Raw genomic sequence first — 25912 nt, 5'->3', positions numbered from 1 at the left:
ATCATCAACCATAATAGGGGGAAAAATATGTGACCATCACGCGTACTCCTGATTATATTATAACAGTACACTGTTATGCATGGTGTTGGTGACTGATGGATTTGGATGCTCCACTTCATCCGAGCTTTAGCCAGTTTAATGGCGACCGTATTTCCCGATCATAGCCCGCACTAAAAGATAGATCGACCTCCTTAAAGTTCCTACTACCATTCCGCATGATGCAGGCAGTAAATTTGATGCATTCTCATCTGCAAGTTCGTGCATTAACCAGGTATGTGGGTCATCTCTACCAAATTACTTTAGTATAATTAGATACCGCAAACGTATGTGCAGTAGACTTATCTTTGTTAATGGCGCTGGTAATTTTATACACTTTTCATGACAGTTTGAATAGGTACGTTACTCGTATGTCGTTCTCATTTAAAACGCCAAACACAAATGGATGACAGTGTGTTAGAGCCAATTTTTGAAACTCAGTGCAGTTAAGGTTGACAAAAAGACGTAATAATTCGTTTATAAGATATTATTACCACTTCATGGAGGCTTACATTCAGCAGTCGACATACCACTGGAAGAAAACTTTCATTCTCTAATTGGATTTATTATAAACCTAGCTTTCCGCCCGCGGCTTCGCCCGCGTGGTATTTTGTCTGCCACAGAAAAACTTTATCGCGCGTTTCAAAAACTGGGATAAAAACTATCCTGTGTCCTTTCCCAGGACTCAAACGATCTCCATGCCAAACATCAAAATCGCAGACTGACAGACAGACAGAGTTACTTTCGCATTTATGATATTAGTATAGAAGTATAGAAGTAGATTTTACTTTAATTAATACTCGTATTATAATTTTATTATAATGCAGGATCTTCTTCTTATCGCGTCGACAACAAACCTACACACACAGTGTCAGCCCAAAACTCTGCCACAAGAGTGGCGTGTCATCAGCAGCATTCACTAAATCCATTAATGCAGGATGAATGCAGGTTTTACACGAATTTGCGACTGTTTGAACACTGCATGCAATGCGCATTTCAAAACGGGACCGTGTTTTCTGCATTAATCTCGATTGTGGTATAATGTAGTGGGAATGAATGCAAACCGTGTTAATTAACTTTGTGTTTAGTTTTATTTTAGTAAGTTGATTAAATAATTCGGGCGTTTTGGCGAGTGGAACTAACATGAAAGCGTATACAGGGTGGAAACGATAAGTGATCTCACTCGATTATTTCTAAACTATACAAAGGTTCCTGAAAACTGTGTGGCATTTAGTATGGGAACTAGAAATATAGAATTTTCGGATAGATCCAGTTTATTCTGTAAATCACTTTCAGGATCAGAGGACTCAGTGTGAGTTTACGTTAAACGTCCTCACTAGTGAGCGCGTTAAAAAAATATATGAAAATTTTTAGTTTTCGTAAGTTTCCGCTAGAAGCGCTGTACAACCGTCATACTTTTAATGTAATTTTTTTACGCGTTGACTAGTGATGACGTTTGATGTAAACTCACACTACGCCCCCAATAACCAGTTTTTTGATATTTTGTATGGTTTAGAAATATTCGAGTGAGATCACTTATAGTTTCCACCCTGTATTCTACTGCAAGAGAAAGGTACTCTAGGTAGGTAATGGCTTTGCGGCGCTTTGAAGTCCATGTCTCTAAACTATTGCTGTTTTAGAATAAAATGGATTCAGCATCAGAATAGAAACACGGCTTTGAAGTTTGTACTAATCCTCTAGCCGTGTCCTCACTCAACTCAACTGACCTTCACTGGTTGGGTTTTATTGGTGGTCTAGCTGGCTACACAGGAATTGCAGCGGTAGGAACGAGAGGTGGGAATAGTTCCGTTTAGTTACTCAACTGAGCATCCATATATTTTTGTGTGTCTTCTGTCTTTGTCTTACTCATGTCTTTCCCCAACCCGTTTGACCAGTGTGTAGAGTGTAGACCAAATCTTCTTAGAGAGAGTAGAGACAAATCCTGCAATAGAGAGTAAATAGTGCATAAATGTAAAATAAAATAAAAACCTCTAAAAAAAAACAATCTTACTTATTTTGTTAATTTTAAACCTTGTACATAAATGTGTGTAAAGTATGGAGCCTACAAGTTTGCTTAAATATGTACATTCATTTGTCTGCATATTTAAAATACCATTACCTTGCAAAAACCAAACTCCGGTAATTTCGGCTGGAGATAAAAAAAAAGTACTTAATTAATAATGCCGACTGATTGACTCAAATCAAATCATCGAACCGAATCGAGTCAAATCAAATCAAATCAAAATTATCTTTATTTGTTTAGACTAATTAAATTAGTACTTGCAAATCGTCAAATGCTCTTAAGGAGCCTATACATGTCTCATTCTGTTTTTGCCCTACCAGCGCTTCGAGACAAACATTTGGCAAGTGCTGAGAAGAAACGCCGCAACAAACTCAGTCACCACTGTCTGCCGGTTTAAAAAATATAAAGAAGTAGGAAGTTACTTACAATGTATTGTAGCACGAGACCGCGTGGCAGTTTTGAATATATTTCTTTAGTGCCGTGCTAACTAGGTTAATTGTTTTGTTTTGATACATAATATACAGTGTGTCCGGGCATGTAGTGATCAAACTTTAAGGGCGTAATCTATGGACAATTTTATCGATGAAAATACTTCAAATTTGGAGCCTGACTGACCCATTTCTCAAAAAATTACATCGATTTAAGTTTTTAATTTATAGTTTACACCTCTTCTTTAAAAAATAAGTGAAAGCGTGGGTAGCTTAACATTAATAGGCAAATATTTAAAATTAAAATTTCGGCATCTGATCCTACACAAAGGAGTGCAATTTCTGTTGCTACTATTATGTATTCTATGTCCTCAGGTCATTGAGAACGCAAATAAGGAATAAATTCCTATAACAGATAAACATTACAAAAAATTGTAATGTATGTTGTGTCTTTGTTTGCCCCAGTGAGCGCCAGTCTAATTAGACCCTAAGGGCTTGAGCTGAGCGCTATCTCATTACATAGAGACAGCTTGTGAGCGCTCTTTGTGAAAAACAGAAGGCAGCAGTAAAATCAGAACAGCTATACTAAGTACAGAATTAAAGAACTTCTGATTAAGGTCAGAGGTTAAATAGACGCTTAGATTGTTTTCAACGTACTTAAAATATATTTTGATTTGTGTTATTAGGTGATCACTGTTCACTGTCAGTTTTAAATTTTACAATTGGAGTTAAAATCGGCCCCTATTGTTAGAGATAAGATGATTGTAAAGGTTACACGACAAAAAAATTCAAATGAATTCACAACAGTATGGATCGATCCGGAAAAATCACACACGCTTGCGTGAACTAACAGACACACAGCGCCATCTATTATCCAAATTTGTAAACAATAACTACAACCATTTTATGTTGATGGAATTGGAGGATCGAAGACCTCATAAATACCAGGAAAGCGCTGGATGTAGGCCGCTGCTAACCGGGCGATGTGGAAATCATTGAGGTCTATGTTCAGCAGTGGATGTTCTGTGGCTGAAATGATGATGGTGATGATGATGATAATTTGGATTACGCAAACTCTATTACTGTCGCATTTTGTGTTGTGGCTGTTTTTGTTTATGACTCAGTGGAATGAAATGCATTGAGCCCGATGCAATATTGTCAAGCGACACTTGCCCGCGTAATATCTGGCCGTGAACCGTTATAAGATTCAAATATTTTAAGCCTCATATTTTCGACGCTTAAATAAATTAATTTCGATTCTGACGTGATATCTTTTTAAAGCTGCTGTTTCTATATTCGAAAATTTTTAATCAATTGGAACTTTTGGTGGAGTCAAAAGATAAATAACATTCGTTCGTTCGTTCGTTCGTTTCAGCCAAATGACGTCCACTGCTGGACAAAGGCCTCCTCCAAGGTTAACATTACTGGATTTAAAATTATTTATCTTCAAAACACAATCAAAGATAGGTTTTAAAGGCATCGCTACTAAATATCTAGTCGTGCAGTTTGCAAGGTGCATCATACCTCTATTAGTAAAGACTTACGCGTACCAAGTAAAAAAATATTTTATCACCAGCTTTTTTCTTCGACTATAATCACTTACCTATACTAGGTATACTATAATATTCATTTATGTAAAAGGTAATATTTCAGGCCAAGTATTGTAATAACGATGATGGAAACTTCAATTTACATTAATAAATCGTGACCGGTTTGTTTGCTTGAACGCGCTAATCTCAGGAACTACTAGTCCAATTTGAATAATTATTTCAGTGTTAGATAGCCCATTTATCGAGGAAGGCTATAGGCTATATATCATCACGCTAAGACAAGTAACTATTCCACACGGACGAAGTCGCGAGCAGAAACTAGTACCGATATTTTATAATAATAATAATATGAACATGTTAAAGACAAAATCGGAATAGTTTTTAAAGTTTAGTTAGTCAATATGTTTCCATTTAATAATACATACTGCCCCAATGACTAGCCTTGCTACGTTTTTATGAACTACACTCAACATCAAATAAACCGCACCTTCCGCGACGCGAACTTTAAAGATTTTCTTCTGACACAATCATGGTACCCCAACAATATTGGTGTTATTTGAAAGCCCAATAAATATCCTTAAAGAAAAATACATTTCATTTGTATAAATAAATTTATATTTCATAAATGATTAACATATGAGTATTTCTCAAAAAAAATGTACATTTTGGAAAAAAAAAGTGTGCTTTGAAACAGTTCAAAAGTTTTATATTTATAAATCATCACACAAAAAAAACACACACACAATTTTGAAGGATGAATATTAATCTTTAAGATAACGAAGAATTATAGCTATAATCCTACTTATTACCAAATATTTAGATATTTTAAAAATAGTCCTTTTTTACCTTTCATACAAAAATCTGTTTGCCACCCTAGCTTTTTCATGTGTTTTTGTTTCATAAAATGCGATACGTAACTAAATTATTGTAAATTTCTTTGTATTATCGTTCTACAGTAATCGCAGTTTCTGTATCAAATTGATTTTCTATGGGGTGTCATAATGAATTGGCAATTTAAAGCAAAAAAACAAAATGAGTCGCTCTCATTTACTATTTCGTTATTTACTCTTTAGTTACGATTTATTTCTACTTTCCCATGGTTTCTGAACAATTCCGTATTTATTTTACACGGACAACAATAGCTGCACTCTGAATGGCTGTTGGCCTGACGTCTCCGCCATAACATCTATCGCGAAAATTAGTGAAAACGTGTGTGTTTTGTGGGATTACTTTTTCGTAACAGGCAGTAAAATCAGCGATTTTATATAGAACGGTAAGTCTTCATTTAACCATTTTTTGTAATACGTGTGGTACGAACATTTAGTAAGCTTTTATATTTGCTGTAACAAATTTTATCAAAAAAATACTTGTTTCTGATCTCATTTTGTCTAATATTTCGTTACGTTTTTTACGAATTTCGTTACGTTACGAAAAAGTACAACATAATGCTGAGTGTATACTGTTATTACCTGACTAAGCATAGTAATATTCACTACTTAATTTATTTCAAAAAATATAGAGCGTTAATAACAAAAGGATTGGATACTATCTGCTTTACAGAAGTGCCACCAGCAAAAAATTATCAAATCATTTAGATTACGTTTTTATGTGATTACTTCTTTTGTTTTTTTAGGAATGCCGCCAAAAACCAATGCCGAAAGGCAAAAAGCTTACAGAGAACGACTCAAAATGGATAAACATGATGGAACAAAAATAATTTTATTAAAATAGTATGAATGATTACTCCCTTATTTTATTTCTAACCCCTTAATATTACCCCGTATTTGGGTGCATACTTACAAATATTTCGAATTGAATAAATGAAGAGCATTCACAATATTTCGCCAATGTATAACAAGCCTTATGGCCTTACTATTTCGTTACTACTATTTCGTTACGTACATTTTTTTTGAGAAATACTCATATACCATAAATGTGACTTGAAAATAGACCTCACTTTGGGCTCACCTCTGGGATCAATAAGACCATTTTTTATGGTTATAAAACCAAATAAAGATCTTACGTATCCTCTTTAACAGATGGATAGCGACTAATCCCAACTTAACAGTTTTATAGTCATAAAAAATGGCTATAGCGTAACTACCTATTTTTTGAAGAAGTGACTCTGGATCCTTGTAAAGACACATTTTTGGAGTAAAAACCTTTCCTTTAATGAAATGAAGTTTAGAACTAGGCTTTCAAATGGTACCAACGTTGTTGGGAAGTGGGGTTGCATACGTTTGATAAGTGCTTGTCGCAGGAGGTGCGATTTATTTGATGCCGAGTGTATTTGTTTCGATTTTAAAATCCTGTAAATGAAAGTAGGCTGTTCCGAACCCATTTTAGCGCCATCTACCTATATTAGTATAAAACAAATGTTTGTAAAGCGCCATCTATAATTCATCTTGCTTTATAAGAACTAACAATACAATTAACAGTTTACGAAATGATTTAAACAAAGAATCATAGATGGCGCTACGCGCGTCCGTCCGTGCTGTGCACGAGTGCGACCATTGTACCACTCTCTCTCGAACCAATGTAAAAGCAACATCTACTGCGTGTAGTACAAATACAACTTTACCAAACCGGCTCCAGAGTTTTTCTCCGCAACAAATATAGGCAATACATTATTCCCTTAGGCTCCTTTTTAAATCCATAATATATACATCGCCCGAGGGAAATGCTTAATGGCAGAAAATGGAGATCATACTGAAATACCTATTTAAAAACCTTTTAGCAAAAGCTATAAAAAGTTATGAATAATTTTTAAAAACGTAAGTAAGTTTGCTTTTTATTATTTCATTAATATCTAAATTATTGCCAAGAAAATTCCCTTAAAAATATTATGTAAAGAATAAATGTAGTCGCAGTATAAATTAGTTTCTAGAGCCAATTTAATCCAGTAAGTTATTAGTAAATTATACCATACCTTTCCGCCCGCGGCTTCGCCCGCATGCAATTTTGTCTGTCACAGAAAAACTTTATCGCGCCCGTCCCTGTTTCAAAAACCGGGATAAAATCTTTCCTATGTCTTTTCCCGGGACTCAAACTATCTCTATGCCAAATGTCATCAAAATCTGTTCAGTGGTGGCGTGAAAGCAAGACAGACAGACAGAGTCACTTTCGCATTTATAATATTAGTAAGTATAGAAGTATAGATTTTATATTATTTCATAACTCATTGTTTAAAAAAACTAACCTACCTCAGAAAGCAAATATTGTTAGACAATTTGTGGCTTTTAGTCTAACTAGGCTTACCACATAGAAACAGGCTACATTCTTGTTTAGCGGTAACTCTGAAAATGTAGACTAAAACGATAATGAGATTCTTACCATATTATTAAGTGTGCTACTTACAATACTCGTAATATGGCAGGAGGAATGTTACTACCTTTTGTGTTAACAGTTTCCAACAATTTTTAATAAACTCTATAGAACAATATAACTTTATCGAAAATTTATTTTTTAGTTCACTGTAAATTAATTGTAAATACTTGAGTCGAATAAATAAAAATCTTCTTGATCAAGATTCTCGAAAAAAAAATCTTAATAGAAATGATTTAGAATCGTAGTCCCACCATAATGTCTAAAATCTATACTAATATTGTAAATGCGAAAGTAACTCTGTCTGTCTGTCTTGGCATAGAGATAGTTTGAGTCCCGGGAAAGGACATAATATGACAGTTCTTATCCCGGTTTTCGAGACAGGGACGCGCGCGACAATGTTTTTCTGTGACAGAAAAATTTCAACGCGGGCGAAGCCGCGGGCGGAAAGCTAGTAATAAAATATGAAAAAAATATGTTCTTTACGTACGAGCAAATCGATTAAGTTACCGATTCTGAGTCGCTCCTAAAAATTTGGCAACGTATGCAAAGTCACCCTGTATACTAGTATTTGTAAATTAAGTTCAAGTTTTCTAGATAAATCTACTTTCTGTACATTTCGAGTGGAGAGTTATTGCCGGAACCACAAACGTTACAAATTGTTGTAAACGCCCGAAGGCTGCCTTTAGCCTATCCTTGTTCCTCCACGACCTTGACTCGGCCATGGAATTAAATCGGAAACTGTGCCTCTATTGTTTTTGCGACTCTACCCTTGTGAGTTGTGATTTGAAGTAAAAATAAAACTTTAGTACAACCACAGAATAAGTAATAGTACAGGTACAGAAGGATTACTCCGCAAGACGATTTAAATAAATGCGAGTCTTGCTACGACGCGATACAGTGGAATTCAGCTCGCACAGCACTACCTACCTACAATTTTATTCACCTACAAGTTTTGTCTCTTTCTATCGCGTGCCTCTGAACTCTTCTTACGCTGTTAGGGTTGCTGTCTAGTGAAAAAATAATTAATCTACTTATTTGTAATGAAGTACGTATGTAGGTAAGTATGCATTCATTATGGAAAACCTTCATAGTAGGTTAGGTTCCTATACTATCCTAAGGATTATTGATTACCTACATGGCCAACATACCTTTCAGCATCTTTGGGAAGCGAAAAAAAAAAGATAAATCCGGTAGATTACTTTTCGAATTTAAACACCCGAACGCCGCACAATATTTCTTTCTCTTTATGTCCATTTTTAAATAATACTTCGATCATAGAATTATAATCATACTACAACGCACGCCAGCGTCCTGACGAGCGTGCGCGTGACACTCGACTGATATAATACCCGCCGGCGGGGCGCTTCGCTGTAGGTAATTATCGGATGTACCGCGCGGAGTGAGCCAGGCCTGGTACAACGTTACTATAACGTGGTGTTACAAGAGGCAATCGATTTGACGATCTATAAGTAGGTAACATATTAATTAATAGTCTAATGAAATAAATATGAGTTTGACTTTCACTTTGTTTATCTTGAAATGCCGTCGTCAGTACAACATAATCATTGTCAACGCTATTCTATAAGGAATAGGTAAGCAAGCCACTCATTTTGACTGGATGTATTTACAAAAAAAAAAAGTATTTATTATTTAGAACTTGACTCTCCATTAGTTCTAATAACATTTTAGAGTGCAAACAATACGTGGGTGTCTATTCTACTGTACACACGGCCACAGTCTTAACTATCTATTTCCGTTTTTGCTCTCGCTCTCATCAAATGGTGACTCTTTGCGATAGAACGAGACGACATGATCGGCAATGGGTAGTTCACAGTGTTGCCGATAGTACCTCTTGGCATTACATAAAAAAATGTAGGACGAAGTTTACCTTACCACATACTAACCGTGGTAATTGAGCTGTCAGATTGGCAATACCCTCTAAACTATTTTCTCCTCAGATATATCGTTATAACTCATATTTTTCCGTCCTGTTATCCGCATGAGTGCCTTTAAAATGTTTCCGCTGGTACAACTGAGCATCGAAATAGTTTTATTTGTGGAAACTTATCTCAATTTATGTCACATAGTGATGTCAAAGCATTTTGTCTATTACATATAACACAAAAACTACAAATAACACACTTAACTAATAAAAAATTTAACAAGTTTCGTTCTAGACAGTTTGTTTTTTTTTTTTGCTGCACAAGTTATTAACTTTTAAGGCTGAGTTGCACTAAGTATCTTACTTTAACTTTGACAAACGTTAAAAATCTGTCAAACTCCATAAAAAAGCACCGGTTATGGTGCTTTTGGTGTTAATGTTACGGTTAAAGTAAGGCAGTGTAATTCAGACCAAGTCAAACACTTTTGTCTCTTAAGAAATATAACTTACCTAATTAGTTACATGTCACATCAGAATAACATAAAACTTTATACCTTAAAGTTTCCTAATCTTCATTTGAATAAAAACTAGGTACTCTTTTGATGTTAAGGTACAACCTAAATATTCACAACAAATTTCAAAACAAATTCACCTACTTTAACTCTTCGTCCGTCACCTCATTACATTTCCCCTTCTTGTAAAGGGTGAAAATTTTCCCAGGGCAAAATCCCCAGAAATTGTGGCGCCCATTTTGTCGCTCTATGCCCTGCCAATACTTTTATCAGGGAATAAATACAACATAAAAATATCCAGAGAGACATCCACTCGAGCACTGAATATTTCATTCTGCAATACATTTTCGCTTTACAGAAAGCTATTTCGAATATTAGCAGAAAGCAGGGCTGCGGTTTTGTTCCCTTTTTGGGATGTAATATGGCAAATAAACGTGTAACTGGCAATTCTTTCTGGTTGCCTACAGTTTGAAATTACGTGAGACGTGGGCGAGGCACTAATTGCGAATGTGTTTTGTTTTCTCAATTGTTTAATTCAACAATTGAATGGGGTTAAAAAACAAAACAGGCAATTCATCAAAACGTACAAATACGGTACTCGTACATAAATAGGTACCGACCGTTTCGGCTAATGACTCTTCATACAGTTAAGTTCATTATTGATGCTATACCTTATTTACTTCTTAAAGGGTGCATGGTCAGGTTTCAAAGAACGTAAACAGATTTGAATATGAAAAACAATAGAAATTCTGCACTTCTGTGCAGATTTTTTTCGCATTTTTTAGGTATCGTTACACTGGAATTCATACAGATACTACGGTTATTTGAGGACTCCATGAAAATATTGCATAAAAAAGTTATTGCGTTTCCAAAAAAAGTTATGGTGTCATATTCGATGGTCTCAGTTTAGGGTAAGTTTTTGCTAACCTGTTCGAAACACTCTGTATCAAAGAAATGTTATCACCCATATGGCAAGAAATGATCAGTATCAGTATTTCTTTTCCTTATTTCTGACTCTATTACAAACCCATGCCCATATACGTATGGAATAATCATGCATGATTAATTAACAATGAATTGAAAACTACTAAAAAAGATCTAAAATTGAGACCTGAAGTAAGATAAATTCATAAAACTTAATTGTCGTGGTCCAGATTAAGCATTTCTTAGTCATATTAAAAATGTTCTTACATAGAAAAATCATTTTACTAAATTGACCCTACCAGGAATCTCAGGAATCAATCTCTCAGAAACTTAAGATCCTTTGCGTTCAAAGTAATTCTTGTGGCACTATATCAGGGTATTTGTATTTTTTTTTCATTTCCTAATAATTTGATTCATTCTTCCCATTTGTTAGATAGATGATACTGTAGATCTGACAATGACAATACAATCCAGTTTTCTATCTTAGATCTATATTTCCAGACATGAAAATATCGTTCCTAGTTATTGGTTTCGATTTATCAATCATGTGGCTAGACCATTGTTGAAAAAATTCTTATTAGTTCTCACAAATTAGATCTATTGAGAAAAGATTTTTTTTAACTTCTCAAGGGTAAACCCTTAAGAAGTTCACAAGTCTTATTTTTTCAAATGTCCCTGATTTCCGGAAACTTTCCGATAGTTATAAGGCGAAATATAAAGTTAAGTTTATCTAACAGGTGACTTCCTAATAGCCTTTATCGATGGTATAACACGCTCTTACTCGATTTAATCGATAATGTCCTATGTCGTTGAGTATTTCCTTTACTGAAACAAAATATTCATAACTTTTAGGCTGAGTTACACCGCTAACGTTGACCGTAACTTTGACGATAGCCGGTGTTTTTGGTTTGGAGTTTGACAGATGTTTGACGTTTGTTAAAGTCAAAGTAAGGTGGTGTGACCCTGCCTTAGTTACCTACTGCTTACATAAAGCGACTTATGTGAACATTCAATTCGGTAATAGCGGAAAACCGGTCATAACGATACAAATAAAACGTTTTCATTTTATACGAAGTTAACTATAATATCCTCATGTAAAGTAGATTTATGAAATAACAATATTATTTCAATATTTCAGTTTGTTTCAGTTATTTTCTATAGCTGAAAAAGAAAAACCGGTAGCCCTGTTTCCATTATGTAAATTTTAAGAGCTCTCACACGAAATCCGTCGCTCATCTTTGTCAAATGTCAATGCGGTGTCGAATCGCTTTTGATTGATATCGATGTGTTGGATTGTAATGCTTTCTCGCTTTTGTCGATTACACAATCACGTTTCGAATTGCTTTTGCATGTAGGAGATTATTCGTAAGTGCCAGGAATAAAAACGGATTTTACTATATTTGTTGCTTAATTTGATGGGGCTTTAACCTCCTTATTAATAAAAAGTTACACCTAGGACGAACCCTGGATTGAAATGACATTTCCACACTAAATGAGGGAGGCCTGAAATACAGGGAAACAACAATTGTTATCTTCCAAAATTTTTAATGTACTATAATGAGTGTCTGATAAAATAAACAATTTTTATTTAAAAAAAAAAGACAACTTAAGCCAGAGTTCAACAGGGGTGTAACTTTAATTAATAAGGGTCAATAAAGTTACAACGAGGAAGATCTTGGCCTGCATCTCACCGTTCTGTTACTTGAACTTGGCTTGACACGCTACCGCTTGAACGACTTCGCGCTCTACTTGGAGGCCTTTACCACAGAGGAACTGACTATAATAAACTATAGTAACTGTAATGTGTTAATATTCTGGTTATGATGACGGAACTTAAGCAAGATGGTGGTAGCTTGCCAGGCAAACTAAGAACTAGGTCTACCACCAACCAAACCGAGCAGATTTTTTTTTGCTATGTATTTTAACGAAGCGAAACAGACTGTATTGCAATAGGCTAGATGACAAAATTTCAATTATTTGTCCGTCAGACAGATAATTAGAAAATATTAGACTCATATTTTTCATAATTAAATAATAACAGTGCTACATCGAGTTGAAATGGCGCGATACGTCACGCTTGAGTAGAATTTTTACTCAAAAGTGACGTTACGCGACATTTCAACTCAATGTCATACTGTAATTTTATTCGATTATGGAAAAAAATAAAAAATATGAGTCTAATATTTTCAAGTTATCTGTCTGACGGACTAAATAGAATTTCGACTGCATTACCCAGTCATCATCCTTATTGAATTGAGTATTTATTATTAATAAGCAGTCAGATGATCTTGTTACTGTCTGGTTAAAATAACTCAGCATCGGCCAATATCGAGAAACATTCGAAATATTCATTTCTTGCCGACACGAGCACTTAAAGCTTCAAGGGGATTAAATAAATAATGTATTGACGCTCTGGTACGAGAACGTACACGTTTGCGTGTATTTTGCATGAAATATTTACGACTCCTGATTTTAATAATTTAATGTAAAATATACATAGGTACACAAATACACAATTTATTTTTAATGAAAGTATGTTTTGGAGTGTGAACAAGAACTTACTGGGAATTTCAAGACTCCTATCATTTTAAAACCTTGATGTTTTTGACCTTGATGTCATATACTTCTTTTTTCTCATGACATACGACTTTTAAAAGAATAGGAGGAGTAAAAACATAACCCTCCTTCTGGCGCAGTTGGGTAAAAAGAGGGAAACCTCTTGCATTACTGGCCAGACACAAGATTTTTCCTCAGTGCCTATTTTTTTTTCTACGAGTTATAAGGATTACTTCAAGGACTAAACATCTACCTAGGTACATAAAAACTCTAGCGAAAGTTATAAGTGTAACGTTTTTTCTGTCCTTAGACGTATTCAGCTTCTATAAAAATAACTATTGGCCACTGTGTATTCATAAGTCACTTAACTCCAATTGAAATTATTTATTTAGTAAACTTTAAGCTTGCCAATATTTCAGTTCAGATTATAATCGCCTTGAATAAGTGATGAACGAAGTCATATTAAAGGTAAAATCGGAATGCTAATCTTCTAAACGTTTTCGTACCAGTAAACTGAAGGATTTTACCCAAACTAAAGTAAAAATACAAAAGTGTCTACTCTGTAATAAACACACCTGACAAATGACACCAATCCCCAATAATTCTAAATCACAACTTTTCTAAAAAGACATTTCATTCTGGTCTTAAAAACTTAATTATTTATTATTTACCTGTAGATTACGATTTTTGGTCGCATTGTAATTGAAAAAAGTAGTTTAATTGAGTTGACAAAATAGTGACGTCACTTGCTTGTAGTGCCATACTAATTATATGTGGGAGTTTCGTTTTGACAGTTTTAAAAAGTATGTCAATAATTGATTGGTGGTGTCAACATGTCTATTGTATTAGATTTTTTTTCATACTCTCACATTTGTTAACCACTGTTTAAGATTAATAATGTGAGAAATATACGAGTATGTGTTTAAAAAACTCTAATAGTATGCTTTGGTTTTAAATTTTTACGGTGCACGAGATTAAAACTTTGTGTCATAAATACACAGACGAAACCACAGTATAAAACTGTCAAACAGAATATTTTGGGAAATCACTTAATTAGTCAGTGTGCCAATACTGAAAGTTTCTCACCATTTCTCCTTTAGGTAGTCAAATGTCAGGTTTAATCAAATTTAAATTTAATCAAAATTGATTGCTTAATCTACCAGTATAAGTCTATTACGAGTTGAAACGACCAGAAATATAATTATTCCTCATCTATTTTTGGAATAGAAATCAGTTTCCATTTATAAATAAAACTTAGCGAAAAGGGAAAAGCCCACTCCTTTTCGAATAGTTCTGTGATTAATATCCAAAGTTCCTTCCGTTAAGCAAATTATTAAAAAATCCCTAAACATTTTATATTTAGTAACATTGAAAGATTCCAAAGTTGGAAGCCGAGGACACGTATATTCTTAGGTATTCCCTAGAGCTAGGGGATTGCTCACAGCCTGGATTGGGATAGTGCAATGTGATTAAATTTGAAAGTATTTTATGTTTTATATTAGATGAAAGTTTGTCGTATCTTTTTAGTTAGGCTTCAAATGCGTAAAATGTTTTTGAAATTTAATTTACGACAAGGTTTAAAATTACAGCTTAATCTCACCTCACAATCACAACAGGTCGTAAATTGATAATTACCAGTCATTCAAATTAATTTAATTTAATTAAGCTGCTAGCTACTTCAAAATATTAATTTCAACCTGTCCCTGAAATGTTAATACCAAGTCACTTATACTCTTACGAAAAACATAATTAAGTACCTAATGGATTTCTATACATATACTTAACATCGTAGGATCTCTTTTAAGTTTTTTTCTATATTAGATACTTAGGCTGAGTTGCACCACCTAACTTTAACAATAACTATAACGATAACCGGTGTGTTTTGTATGGAGTTTGACAGATTTTTGACGTTTGTTACAGTCAAAGTAAGATGGTGCAACCCAGCCTTAGATTACACTACAAAATATCCTTCACTCAAATCGAAGCTATAGAAAAGGTAAAAAAAATCAGTTAAGATATCAATACGTAAAGAACAGTGTCACTTTTTATTGCCACATTACCTACCAGTACAATATATAATAAATGTTACAACTTTTTTCGCAAACGTCACAAACGTGCTATCTAAAACCGCCACACTTCCGAAGTTATTTTTAAATATTGATTCGACATCATCCCAAACGTACTTATGGTAATTTGCGCCCGACACCGCAGCGGTGCCCCGTGACTCCCCTGGGGAGGCATGATTGATTCAAGTCCCGAACCTCAGAAACTGATAATACCGTGACTTATACGAATGCAAACATATCGGATTACTTAAGGATGAAGATACGAATTGTTTTACTACCGCCTTTTCTGGGGCAGTGACTGGGCGTTTGAGAGCTAAGGGGAAATCGACCTAAACTTCTTTCAGTGTTATGTAAGCAATACATATTTGAGTGTGTAGGTAAGTAGATATAAGTGTTTAGAATGAAAAGGATGACCCTTTATTGTGAAACAGTTTGAAATTAAAAAAATTATTTTCAAAGACATAAATACACATAAATTAATTTCAAAGACATAGCGGACAACATAGTGAAAATCAGAGTTATGCAAGGAAAAATCAAAACTTTTTGAATTCTGAAACAAAATTTCCAGATTATTTTCATCAATTTAAGTTAATCCGGAAATAAATAAGTAAATAAAGCTCATGTTCATCAGTAGATATCCTTGAATGAAGTGGTTATGTTGATAATGAGGTAAAATTAGGTACTAAAGGTTGTCCTAGAGGTATACTTATTTACCCACTAACTTGCGCTTGACACTATTTTCTGAGACTCGCAGTTCGCAGTATAAAAGACCTAATAACTTAAAATGTCGTCGAGAATCGATGAATACTAACTTCAATTAAAGGCACTGCCCAGTCTAAACTTGTTCGGGTACTCGCGAATTCACGAACTTTTTCACTTTTTTAATTTGAGCTTACAAACTTTGACTTGTCAAGTTCCCCCTTCAATCAAAGTTTTGTAGTGAATAGCTAAGTTCAGTTAGAACCTATAAAAGCACCAACTTTAGCTTTAGTTGAAGTTATGGCTGTACTAACTCTTTGTTGTAGGAGAGCGTAAATAGCTGCATACAATGTATCTAGACATAATGTTTGTACAATGGAAACTCCTACAAAAGGGCTCCTGTAAAAGTAAAGTTTGTATCTTGTCAGAATTTTGAGAACGTGTCAATTTGTTGCTAATGTATCGCGTGTACTGAAACAGGTGACGTCAGAAACCTGTGGGTAGAATTTTGTGAACTGCCATAGGCTAAAAAGTGATTATGGTGTTCTAAAAAGTGATCATCGTAGTACTGGCCATCGGAGCAAATGATAAAAATCCTTACGTCCTGCTATCTGAGTTAGGGATAGCATTGTATAAATTAAGAAATTTCAAAGTTTTTGTTATAAACGTCCTGTTTAATACACACTTAAACGTAGACTTATTAAACTACAATATTAATTTACTTATAAAAAATTATGACAATTGCGAATTTATTCAAATTACACACAGTAAAATGTATTTAAGAGAATTATGCTTCAAAATTAATGTACAAATTGACTATCTACACTATAGAGATGAGTATCTTACACCGCAAAGAGTAAAAACATTGCTTTTTCAAAATATACACAGTAAAACCACAAGAATAACACGAGATAAATTTGTTTTAAGTAAAAAAAATCTAAAGCNTGTATTTTAAATATAAATACATAGGCCCCTCACAGACATTTTTAGCTATATTTTGATGTATAACACATATTTTTAATAATGGTAATAAATTTTTAGGACAGTTTTTTTACGCTCCTGAAAAGTTGGCATTTTTCACAAGCAACGTCATCGAATATAATAATTGAGTCAGGCAAAGCTTCATGCGGGCTCAATATTTCACTGTTATGATTATATTTGTAATAAGATATGCCTGCAACCCTATTTAACACGTGTTCTAAAAATATGTATTTAGGTTGATACAAAGATTTAGAATACACGTAAAGGTTACGAAAACGCGGACCATCCTGATGTAACAGTAAGCTAATAACTAAAAGACAATGCCGGAAATTGGCGTCTTTTTTTTTTCGCGCGGCCATCGACCAAACCATGTTTTTTGGATACAAAATAGTGTAATAAACCAAACTTACTATGACATGTATACCTCTAAACTCAGTCTGAACTGAGTTACGAACATTAGAAGTTTGATGATTTACATACTCGATTTGCTTTTTGCGCGCAAGTTTTGTAAGAAATTGCAACAAAATAGTGACATTGTACGTGTAAACAAACAATACCATCCATTAAAGGCTCCAGACATCAGTGTGGAGTAGAATCAGCACAATAAAANAATTTTATTATTTTAAGTTTCCGTACTATATTTAATAGTGAAACATTTTATTTTATGTAAAATAAAATAAAAGGTTACATACCCCCCTTTTAAGATTAGGATTTTTCCTAGTAAAATCCGCTATACTTAGCTCAATGGAGTTTAAAGTCTTTAACATGCCACGCACCTAATTTATTACCTGACATGTCCTCAAGTTCATAAACGAGTTTAGAGTTTTTGTTTATAATGCGGCATTTTATAAATTTTGGGGCTAGTTTTATTGAGAATTTATTGTCCTTATCACTTTGGTAGAAAGTTCTCTTCCAGACAATGTCTCCAACATTAAAATCTATATTTTTAAACNTTATCCACAACGAAGTTACAGGCGGTCGAAAATGGCCTGAATTGCTTCGAGAAAAGGATGGTACGGCCGTGCCGCTTTTTAGCTCGACTTGGTGGGGGCACTGCCGTGCCCCCAGATTAGATTCTATGCATGAAAGATCCACGCCTGGTGCAGCTTGAGCGATTGCCCGCGTCGACTTCCAGAGCGGAGTTGTTAAATCATACTGGACTTGGCAGAAACCAGTACTAGAGTCTTGAATGTAGGTCCCGTCCTGGTTATTGGGATTTAGTTAGGTATTTGTTTTTAAAATGAAACAAAAGTCGAGTAATCGAAAGGAGTAGTTTACAGCATTTTGAGGTCAATTTACTTTTAGTTACGATTAGATTCTATACATGAAAGATTCACGCCGGGTGCAGCTTGAGCGATTACCCACGTCGACTCCCTGATTGGAGTTATTAAATCATACTGGACTTGGCAGGAACCGGACTGGCTGACTTTTGAATGTAGGTCCCGCCTTGGTTATTGGGATTTAGTTAGGTATTTGATTTTTAAACCATTTTAAATGAACAAGGTTTTGTAATCGAAATTAGTATACCAATAGTTTACAGCATTTTGAGGTCAATTAACTTTTAGTTATGATTAGATTCTACACATGAAAGATTCACGCCTGGTGCAGCTTGAACGATTGCCCGTGTCGACTCCCATAACGGAGTTATTAAATCATACTGGAGTTAGCAGGAACCTAGAGTCTTAAATGTAGGTATCATTCTAGTTATGTGGTATCGGGTAATTTATTTAAAAAAGATAGAAGTTTTATTTCAGTGTGATTCCGAACTGCTAGTATAATTACCAGCAGTTTACAGCGTTTACAGGATAATTACTCGTATCTACTGCTTGTCACAACGGTTCTTTCTAAAAATACTGAATAGAAATAATGACAGGTCAATAAAAATTATAGCAATTATTATAATGAACTTATTTATATCTACTGAATACGAGTAAAGTGCCTAAATTTTCGTAAATAAGTTTCTATTTTAGGTTACAAAATTAGTCGTACAAGTTAGAGCTCGTGAGATTAAAGTTAATATGCTACTAAAGAAAGGGTAGCGTTCTCATATTACTAATTATTAGCCAAATATAGAACAAATAATTAATATCAAGCACTCAAACTTCAATAATATCGGTAACCTTCAGCCTTCCCGTCAGCCTTCTCTTTTCTTTACTCCAATGAACACGTCTGTATTTTTTCCCGTAAAAATATCAACCGCGGTCAAACGTGAAATTTTATGCAAAAGCCTTGGCGTCTTACAAAGCAACGTTTCGATACTTGATCTACATTATTTAACTTTCCTTGTAACTTAAAATCTATGTCAGATTTGGTAAGGATGATGCTGATGAAGGAAAGGAATTTCGACTAATTTGCACACGTTTTAGGTCTGAATTGCAACTCACGTTTGACACTCGAATCAATCTCCGATGATTGACGACTACCTATGTCCCGTGATACGTCTAAATAATTTAGTCTTGAATTTGAATTTGACAAAGGTGACTGAGTTTCTTCCGCCAATTCTTCTCAACACCAGCCCATAAATGTTATCCCGAAGTGGTGGTAGGGCAAGGGACCTGTATGTATAGGTGCCCTAGAAAGGGCATATGTACAGAATTAATTATTTGAATTTGAATTGACTTTTAAGCTCCGTTCTGTAATATGCACCTGAAATGATCAAGATACGTATTACTATTGTGAATATTGTCATTCCAAGTTATTATTTTTTTTTATAAAAATAATCGTTTTTGTTTTCAAGTTTGATGATGCACTCTCTCCTTGTACACTCTCTCCTACACAAATTTAAAAGAAACATAACCAGGAACGTTTATTATTATAAATCCAATGTTTTCGATGACCTAGTTTCAAATAACCCTACAAATACTAAGCGCAACAGAAACGCGGGTCGCGAATTGGATCATAACCTTCTTTATGCGAATGAACTAATTCATCCAGGCAATCATCCGTTTGTGAGAGACAATTTATCACTGCGCAATTCATGCTTTGAAACGCTAGTTCAACATGAATTTATATTTGAGAGCTGATCGTAAATTTTGCAGTTTTATTAGCTCATAGACACTTTACGGTGATAATAAGCTAGAGTTGTGTTTTGCAAATAGGGAGATCAAAGCGGGTGAAATAAGCACTTGTTTTTCATGCACCTTGTGAATGGAGAGGAAAAGTTGCGGTAATTTCTGTGATTTTTGCAGTAGAGTGTCTAAATTATGCTGTTTTGATGATTCGACATTCTGTGTAGTGTGCAATAAAGAGCACTATCTCACAAAACTTTTTTTAGTTAATTTCATTGTTTTATTAAGAGTTTGGTGCACAAAACTCACAAGTGTGGGAAATAAATCTGTAAAAATCATCATAGTTTTAGGTTTCACTAAATGCCTACTTCCCAACGACAATAAATCTTGAACAGCCAAGGTGTAATTTGTGAATTTCACTATATAAAAATAAAATAAATTCAGATTAAAAATATCAGGAAAGAAACATCTGAACAAAAAATGAGAATATAACAGTTTCCGAGTCTGACTCGCACGTCGCCATTTTTTTTATTATAAAAAGGTCACGACGCACCTCAGTGCATGAAATAAGGTGTGGCCTACGCCTTAGGGCCCTGACACACGGTTGCGTGTAGGCCCCAACCACAAAGACTCCCTGTCGATCTAAAATTGTAGGGGGACTATTACGTTGTTCGTATAATCACGCTTTTAGCCAAGTGATGTATTGCCTATGCTTGCAAGTAGTATTTTACTAATAATATGTGGATGGTTCATGCCAATTTGCTTGCCATATTTTGCGGTCAATGATACCGCAAACCCGCAAAGTATATTAGCAAATACACCTATAGCAAAATTACGATTTATTTAATAAATATTGAACTATTTAAGTACATTGTTCAAATTAATTCGCCTACGAAACAAAATTTAATTTCGTATGTTGATGTGCTGTCGATTGTACAATATTGTACATAAAAGATAAATATGTCTATTAAGTATAATATTCCATAGTTATTAGCTGAGTGTCGATAAATGTAACACATTTAACCACTGAAACATCAAATATTATTGAAACTAGAATTATGGGTTTTACTTGATATCCTTGTGGATAAATTTAAAAGCATCACAATCAGATTGAGTTTCAGTGACAAGAGACTATAAACAACTGGCCGTTTTTCAACCGACTTCAAAAAAGGAGGAGGTTCTCAATTCGACCCGTATGTTTTTTTTTTTTTTTTTTCTATGTTTGTTACGCGATAACTCCGCCAATTATGAACCGATTTGAACAAATCTTTTTTCGGCGTATAGGTGATACCTCAAGGGTGGTCCCATTTAAATTTAATAATAGAAAAAACAACCCCCAAGGGTGGAAAATTGGGGATGAACTTTTTTATACGCAATATCTCCGCCGATTATAAATCAATTTGAACGATTATTTTTTTGTTGAATAGGTATTATCAAAAGGGTGGTTTCATGCGAATTTGAAGAAAATATTTCACCCCCAAGGGTGGAAAATTGGGGATGAACTTTTTTATACGCAATATTTTTAATTTTTAGTTTTTTTTTTGTGTTCACGCATTTGAAGTCGGTTTTATTTTTTTAAAAAGTTAATTTAACATAAAATTCATCTCTTTATGCATTGCTTTATCTGGGAACTTATTACGAATGATTATAAAATAAATCTTTGGACAATAAATCTTTGGACAATTTCACACAGCGCCAGCTAGCCCCAAAGTAAGCAACTTAATGCTTGTGTTATGGGTGCTAGCTTAACGGATAACTTCTTATATACTTTTTTTTTAAATACATAAATATTATACATAGTCACACCCAGACCCGTCACAGAAATTAAAATTCATCATTTCAATTTCTGCCCGGCCGGGAATCGAACCCGGGACCTCTCGGCTTAGTAGTCCGTTCTGAACCACTACACCAAACGGCCGATTCATTTATTATTACGAATTATTATACACAATAATTTTGAACGCACGATAATGTCTTCATACGTGAGTAAAGGCGAGAACAGCACCATGAGTACACCCTAAAGCCTGAAACACACGATCGCGTGTTGCCACCCGGTCCGACGACACGCACGCACGTGGCACCCCGGCGCCGACGAAGGTCGCAGGAAATAATAACAGCCTATCGCTGTGATCGGAAACCGGTTCGATAGAGTTATATCATGAGAAAGGGGCACAATTGCCTCTTAATTATAACCGCTTTTGTTTTGAACGGTGTGAGACGAGCGTGAGTTTGTGAAGTGTACGAGTCATTGATGCCTTTTTCTTCTTTTTGTAACAAAGAAAAACTTATCCCTTCTTCTGACAGCGGTCGGGTAAAAAACAAAAATTTTGCATACATAATTAAGCATTTTTTTAAATAATATGCACATTTTGGAAATATTATCCCTTTATGGAAATCACTGGGGGAGGCCTATGTTTAGCAGTAGACGTCCTATGGCTGAAATGATGATGATGATGACATTTCACCCTACAACTTTAAATCACAAAGTATGTAATAAATAAAAAGTGTATCTCATCTGAAAAATTACGTGGTAGCACAAAATTATATTCTAGGCAGCTCTATAATCTAGAAATACGAATAAATGGCGACTTGTCTCGGGTGAGCGGGAAATAATGATACCATATTTCATTTTCCCACAACGAAAGATTGGTGTCAAGCTTACATTGTAAGTTATCAAGGTACAATATCGACGTAAGAAAACAATTACGCTCTACCGAGAATGTCTCTATCATTGTTATTAGGAAAATCAAGAACATGTGCCGTTCCAGGTTAATTTTAGGGAATCATGTTTAGCTTTACTGTAATTTAAATTGACGTATTTGACAGCTAAAGGCTTCTGAAACAGAATAAAAGGACTTGAGCGTGACGTTGCCATAAAGTTATTATAGAATAGAGCAACCAAGAATTGAGCGAGCGAGATGTCACTAGCAGCAACACTGTATAATAAAAAGAGATGCATGATGCCGTCGCCGTCACGTTAAACAGGACAGTTTTATGCAACTATTTGACGTTTGGAGGCACTTAGTGGCAATCTGAAAATTTGAACTCAGATATTTTCAGATTTTACGTGAATGGATGTTTATGAAAAAAAATTTAGAACTTTAGAAACGTTTTGACTGGATCAGCGATTGATTTATTGTACAGTGAAATAATCCTGATACTGATACACAAATGATATCCAGTGTCATCCAAAATCGTTTCGTTTGATAGCTCGTGGTTGTTGCTCTATTCCGAAGGTTAAAATTCCTTTATGGACGTTACATAGAATTTGACAGATGTCACTTTGCATCAGGGTGCTATAATATCCGCACACATATTTACACTAAAGTAAGGTCTGAAATGTCAGACTGTATTCTTTCTTCCTAGTTATGTATCTGGGGTTTAAAATCAATTTTAAAGTAATCTTAAACTTTGCACTATTTTTATTTAACGGTTTATGGACTGCAAGAGATTTTATAAATTACCTTAGCTGCTACACAAATATAAATGTTTAATTTGTTATTTAGGAGCAACTGAATCGAAAAAATACTTATTTTCTCTTCCGACTGAATCGCAGCAATTATGTTCCACGGAAATAAAAACTTTTACTTTGGCGACATAATTCATGTTAATTCACATATATTCAGTACCATTACCACATCCATTCGGTATTATTTTTAAACATGACGAATATTACTTTTTAAACACTGGCCCATTTATTTTCCTGAAGCGGTATTAGAGTTAATACTAGGACAAGTAAAAGTGCTTTTAAAAGCCTACTTGCAAAAATACATTAATTTTATGAATTCTTATAAATTTTACACCAGACTTTGAACTTATTGAAGTGGCGATTCATAAGAAATCAATAAGCACTCAATAAGACTCATAAAGTCACTTACTAGGAATTGTCGAAGTCAAAATTTCATTTTACGTCTTTGAGAGTAATATTTTGTGACTAAAAAACAACAAATCCTAACAAGAAAAGAAGACACATTTTGTCGCAGTTTATAATAATCTTTGTTTATAAAACTAATGGTACCAATATCAATATCTAGGTTTCACCTCTAACACTAAACGAAAAACAATAATTACGCATTTATGACCAATACAATGCAGGTAAAACGGTAGACGGCACACGCCCCAGTCTACCGAGTAATAAATTTATCCAAACTTTGTATGAGTTACTAGCTGCAGAACCTAAATTAATTTTATATTTACACCTTACTTCATCAATCGTCATATAATTTTACTTTTAAACCTATTAAAAGTGCCGCACGTTATCCCAATAAAAACAAAAGTTGTGACTGTTAGTATCATTTGCTCGTATGTACTAATCCTTAATTTTTCTTCTTGGAGTAATCTTAGTAAGATTATTTCATATCAGACACACAAAAAGCATGCACGCTGTATGTATAGGGTTGAATTCAAAAGATGATATTTGTCTTTCCAAGCGATGCGCTTGGCATGCTTGAGTCAACTCTCTTTAGAATCTTTGCTTTACAGAAGCTACGCACATTAAAGTGACTTTCGCCCGTATTCACAAACATTACTATGAGGTCTCACAGTGCATGTGGACGCACAGGGTGACACACGAACCAAACAAAGTGCTCTATTAAACGCTGCGCGTTCGATTTGCTGCTTCACTTAAGCAAGCATCGTTTGTGAATACGAGTGTTTTTACGTAGAAACACAACCATACCAAAGTTTCACATACCTACTCCATTGGCAACAGCTCGCTCGATTACTTTCTGAATATTTAATGAATCCAAGACAATTTCACCTATTGTTACATATAATTGTCTTTCATTAAATCAATATATTCGAAAGGGGACATTTACTGCTATGAAAAAAAGAAGTGCTTAGATTTATTGACTACTAGCTTTCCGCCCGCGGCTTCGCCCGCGTGGAATTTTGTCTGTCACAGAAAAACAATATCGCGCGCGTATTTGCTCACCGTTTAGACCTACCCTGGACTACGACAAACATTTTAAAACCAAAATCAGCTCAATCAGCCCAGCCGTTCTCGAGTTTTAATCAGACTAACGAACATGTTTTCATTTTTATTTATATAGATAGATAAAGCTTAGAATTATAATGCTTTTCAAGATGGTATTTTATAGAAAATTATATTATTTTTCTGGTGGTAGAAAATTAGTAAAGTCACATGGAAGATTAACGCCCGTATTCACAAACATTACTATGCGGTCTCACAGTGCGCGTGAACGCACAGGGTGATATACGAATGCGAACCAATCACAGAGCTCTATTAAACGCTATGTGTTCGATTTGCTGCTTCACATACGCAAGCATCGTTTGTGAATACGGGCGTAAGTAAAAAGTATGTAAATATTTTTTTAATTATGTGTACAAAGACCGTACTTAGACCGTCTATTTCAAGTAGAACTCTCAAACGAAACCACTAAGCTATAGCTACGTTTAATACCTTTAAATATCTAGAGCCAAAGAGTAAATAACGTTATCCCTTTAAGAAATATTATTATATCGTTCAGTATTTTACTGTGAATTACAAGCACTGGCCCGCTACTTTATTACGTAGAGAACGATATTAGAACGTTTCTAAGAGCAGCAACTTTATTAAATACTAGCGGCCGCCCGCGACTTCGTACGCGTGGATCCCGTTTTACCCCCTTCATCTATCATTTTTTCATGCAAATGTTTTTTCCCGCTAACTCCCGTTCCCGTGGGAATTTTGCAATATCCTGTTGTAACTAATCTTTAAGTTTACTAAGGTGCCTGCATGCCAAATTTCAAGCGTCTAACTTAAGCGGTTTATATTTTTCATACTAAATGATTTTCCCGCTAATTCCCGTTCCCGTAGGAATTCCTAAGTGTACTATAACCTGCCCAGGAGTATGAAGAATAATTGTACCAAGTTTTGTTAAAATCCGTCGAGTAGTTTTTGTTTCTATAAGGAACATAC

At 34.6% G+C, this 25912-nt stretch overlaps 1 protein-coding gene across 1 annotated transcript in view; it reads right to left on the bottom strand.

The window, feature by feature from the left end:
* LOC114350301 (cell adhesion molecule 2-like) overlaps nucleotides 1-25912 on the bottom strand; it is a 229551-nt gene that overhangs the window by 197730 nt on the left and 5909 nt on the right. The window lies entirely within an intron of this gene.

This window comes from Ostrinia furnacalis, unplaced genomic scaffold (assembly GCF_004193835.3).
Source record: "Ostrinia furnacalis isolate ACB-3 unplaced genomic scaffold, ASM419383v2 OfSCF0862, whole genome shotgun sequence".
Lineage (NCBI taxonomy): Eukaryota > Metazoa > Arthropoda > Insecta > Lepidoptera > Crambidae > Ostrinia > Ostrinia furnacalis.
Note: the sequence above shows the minus strand (reverse complement) of the source record. Positions and strands in the feature narration are given on the sequence as shown.